Consider the following 5,247-nt stretch of genomic DNA (forward strand, 5'->3'; position numbering starts at 1 on the left):
TATGAGAGAAATTTTTAGGTTGCATGGGATTCCTAAAGTGGTTATCTCAGACTGGGATGTAAATTTCACCTCCGCATTTTGGAAGGCATTATTCACTGGCCTAGGCACTCAGGTATAGTTCAATACTACTTACCATCCACAAACATATGGATAGAATGAGCATGTAAATCAAGTGTTAGAGGATATGCTTAGAATGTTTGTAATGCAACAACCCACAAAGTGGGAGGAATACATACATTTAGTGGAGTTTGCATACAATAATGCCTATCATGCATCATTGAAAACAAGTCCATTTGAGGTATTGTATGGAAGAAACTGTGGAATTCCAGCTAACTGGAATAACCCTGAGGATAAATCGATTTTGGGCCCACACGTGCTAAAAGACATGGAATCTACGATGAAGACAGTATGTTCTTAGTTGAAGATCGTGCAAGACCGACATAAGATTTATGCCGACTGAAAAATATTTGATTGGGAGTGTTAGGTTGGGGATCATGTTTATTTAAGGGTAAAACCCAAAAGAAGTACTCTAAGATGGAGTGGATGTACTAAATTTTCCCCGCGGTTTTGCAGACCTTTCCAAATCATTGCACGAATCGGTCCAGTAGCATATCAGCTAGCTTTACCTAGACATATTCGTGTTCATAACGTATTTCATGTCTCCTTATTAAAAATATATATACATGATCCTGGCCATATAATTCATTGGCAAGACACTAAGGTAGAGTAATTGAATGAATTTAAGTCCCTCTTTTATATTTTTGGTATTATTACCATTATTAACCTAATGTGAATATATTAAATGTCGGTTGAACCAGACGGGGATTTCATGGTCGAATCCCTATGTATCAGTATTGCAGAGACAAGTTATCCCCCAGGTTAAGGTGCAATGGCAACACTTTAGCCTGGAAGAGGCTACCTAAGAGGATGAACAAGTCATGCAAGAAGCTTACCCATACTGGTTCCAAAGGGAATGAACACCGAGGAAACTGTTCCAATCGAGAGGTGGAAGATGTGATGAACCCTGGTAATTTTGAGTTACTGTAGCTAAATAGATTTGTTCAACCATGGATGGTTAATAAACAAGGATATCATTCGCAAATCAAATATGTGTTGATTTTATTTTATAACATGATTATTTTTTCTTTTTCTTAACTATACTTGAAGAGAAATGATAGAGTAAGCATACCCAAGGCAATTAAACAATTATGAGTATTTATCTACTTAGATCCCTTATAAAAAGAAAAAGGCCTCAAGAAATGCCAAGAGGGTATAAATAACATGAGGCAAGAAAGAGGGGATAGTTAGAGAAGTGGAAATGACTCAAGAGCTAGATGGTCAATGGAGTCCATTTTGGGAGATGGGGCTCAAAATCTATGGCTAAGTCTAGTAAGGACCAGATAGCTTAGATAAGTCATAAAAGACTAGTTCAAATCTACCTGGGGATAGCTAGCTTTGGGGGAAGGAACAGTGAAGACTGGCCTCATGGTTGGGTGGAGTATTTCTCTTCCCTATATTTTTAATTTCATTTCAAGGGAAGAGGTAATTAGAAACAATAATTTATTGTTCTATAATAAGTTCTATTTCTTTGTATTTATTGTGGGTTAAACAATTTAAAAGGAAAGTCCTATTCTGTGTATTATTATGAGTATGAAAGTATGGTCTTTCCCTTTGTATATTTAATTTTATTTGATAAAGTAAGCCTGTGTTAGAGTACAAGATTCATATATATGGAAAATATTTTTTCTTAACAAAAGACCTGGTAAAACAAAATGATTTAAATTTTGGAAACTAGGTAAGATCTGAGGAGATGGCATGGATGAGACTAGTCGAAAACAAGGACCCTGTCATTAACCTGTGACTAGTAAGTATGCTTGGGGACCGAGACATTTTTTTTAAAACTAGGAAAATGAGGTAAAGAACCATGAGAGGGTTAGTTCGGGGCCAATGAACTAGTTAGGCCCAGAATAGTCCCTCAAGGGCTCTGACATAGTCTTAGGTGTAAAAACATTAAAATTAAATATAACAACAATTGATATTAACTAATGTTGTTTGCATGCACAACTAATTTTAAAAAGACATTGAATAAATTAGTAAAAGACAATGACCAGTATATAAATATTATGTTACTTGCTGAGAGCTTTCGTTCTTCCACCATTAATAATATTGAAGACTAACAACAACATATCTTATGAAGCACGAGAAGAAATGAAACGACATCCATTAATAAATCACAATAACAACAAAGATGATGCATTAAGGAAAGAGAAACCACAACCATAAATTAAATAGTATTGATTGCAGGAAAATAACATAGTTTGTAATAAATTCCTCATATCCTAACAAAAGAGGTCCATTTACTGTGGAAGAAGTTCTAATAGAAGTTGCAATGAATTGAAATTAACAAGCATCGCGTAATCTCAAAACTTTAACTGAGTAACAATTACATTGAACCACCACTCGACTATGTCGAGGGTTCTAATAAAAAACTAATGAACCCATATTAAATAAAAGAAACCCACAAGTTGGGCACCCTCTAGAGAACCCCTGAGGGGTCAAAGGCAAATGACACACCTATAAATTCAGGGGAATGGAAACCATCATTAATCTTTGTCGATGTCTGAAACCTGTAGGAATGTGCCCAGGGGGAAAGGTTCTACCTTCAACAAGTGGGAGAAACCAGATTACTCAAGAATGCGATTAATGATAATTGCCAAAGAAAATCCTATGGCTATGTAAATGGAGGCTTACCTGTATATCTATAGGGTTCATCTGGAAATGTTACTCCGTGCATTGGGGTATCAAGGAGCCATTAGAAAACGGAAAAGAAAACCTTCTGAATGACCTCGACAGACCAAGCCCAAGTAGACATAATCCATTCAAGAAGCAACTGATTACCTGCTGGAAGAAGGGACAAGCCTTTTTGGATGAGCAATCACAACCAGAGAACCTTGGAACTGAACCCAAATTTAGCCTTGCCACGAGACTGTCGAAATTTGGATAAACATCCAATCAAACCAACAATGTATTAAGCTATAAGAGTGGGGTTACAGTAGGACTGTAATAGAAAAAGAAATTAAAATGAACTTACCACTTAATTTAGGAAGTGTAAGATGACTGGGTTCAGTTCGGTCACATCCAGAATTGTTGAAGGGCACCAGGGTACGTAGGGATTCAAACGCTAAGGGCTGAAACCATTTCGTTGGAGGTATCGACATGAAAAAAAGAAACAAATAAATTGACACCGTAGCGAGAGGGGTTGGGTAAAATTAGTTTTTCGATCTCTGTCCAGGATGTGAGTTGTGGATGGAGCCATGGATGAAGTATTCGTAGTTTCGAGAGGCCTCTATGATGGCATAATTAATTAATCCATTAAATGAGCTAGAGTGTAATCAACTATATCATGTTGGTTGAAATATTAAGGTTTCATTTCAATATGATAATGCCCATGTGGACCAATAGCATGTTTATAATGTTACAATTGTATTGTGTAAATGATTAGAATATCAACTACATATTATCAGCAATTGTAAACCATTTCGTTTGCACGAAGTACTTTATTTGGTTATGCATATATAAATTTGGTGGTGATTTTTATTTTTATTTTTATTCGTGGATAGATTCATTACACTAAAATAACTATTTTAATTCAAACCATATATTACAAATATCTACCATACTGAACTGGTATAGAAACATATATTTGTCAATAAAGTCATAGTCTTAGACAAAATTGAACTTTTATGCTAACTTAAAGACCACAAACTTCATAATTGGAGAAATTCCATTCGATTTAAGGTAAAAAAGATAAAAGTAATAATAAAATTATATATAGAAATGACTTGTTGCAATTCCTTAATTTAACCTCTCCTTCAACCCTTAGGACTTACATTTTTTATTTGATGAGAATACCTATAGTAAAAGTAATTTTAGACACTTGTTCCTGCTATCAAATTTGCAATTATAACAAAACTTCCTAAAGTCCCTTCTAGTTTATTATGTTGAAAGGGAAGAATTATTATTTCTAGTGATAATGACTATGAAAAATAATCACGCTAAAACCCACATAGTAGGATACCTTATTGATCTTCCACAAACCAGGCCAATAGATCTTAAAGCCAACACAAAGAAGAGTTGGGAATCACAAAATTCATACAAGAATTGAAATTGTTCATACGAATAAAAATGGTCCAAGTAACACCATTAGGCGATGTTTGCAAAAGAACCCAACCACCAATGTTATTGAAAGGAGAGTAGAAGGGAACTCAAATAACCACTCATACAAGAACACTAAAGAAAACTCAATTTACAAACCATTTTTTCACTAAAAGAAAACTCAATTTACAAACCATTTTTTCACGAGTGATCTAGAGCTACTACATTATTAGATATTTTATTTAAGGAAATTGTGTAACATTTTATTCTAAATTTACCCAAATAACCACTCATACAAGAACATTAAAGAGAACTCAATTTACAAACCATTTTTCAATGAAAGAAAGAGCCAAGTGATCTAGAGCTACTATACCATTAGATATTTTATCTAGAGAAATTGTGTAACATTTTATTATCAATTTAGAATTTCTAAAATTGTGAAATGAAAATACAATATAGATTATTATATTATTACAATATAGATAATTATATTATTTGTAATAGGATCATTTTAAAAAGATTAATTTTTATCTTACTTTATGAAATCAACTGCATAAAATGAAACACAATACACCTCAACAGTATAAAAAAAAAGTTAAATAATTATTTTCAATATTATTGTACTTGAATTCTATCATTTTATTAGGGATTCTAGCGTCACTAGATTATCTCCTTGCATTATCTTCCATTAACCATTTCTCTTATTGTTAACAACACTTAATAAAATAAAGCATATCACATCTCATCAATCAAAAGCAATCAGAAATAGTCCTTGCAATGTTAACATATTCCGTATCTATCATGCTACTTAACAAGTATTTTATTATTACCAAGTTATATTATCACATAATTTTTTATTAACCATGGTTGCTTTTGTTATCAATATTTGATAAAATCAAACTAATATAACTTGAAAGATAAAATAAAAAACTATATAAAACAATCAATTAAAAATATGTGAAATAAAATACTACTTATATTTTGACTGGGCTCAATTTTCCAAAGAACAAGGTAGCAAACTACCGGATAATATCATAAACTAAATGAAAACATGCTACATTTAAACATAAATATTGAAAATCTATATGAAAC

Source organism: Pinus tabuliformis, chromosome X (genome assembly GCF_031772625.1).
Source record: "Pinus tabuliformis cultivar Carrire ecotype Pingquan chromosome X, CPIR1, whole genome shotgun sequence".
In the NCBI taxonomy this organism is placed as follows: domain Eukaryota; kingdom Viridiplantae; phylum Streptophyta; class Pinopsida; order Pinales; family Pinaceae; genus Pinus; species Pinus tabuliformis.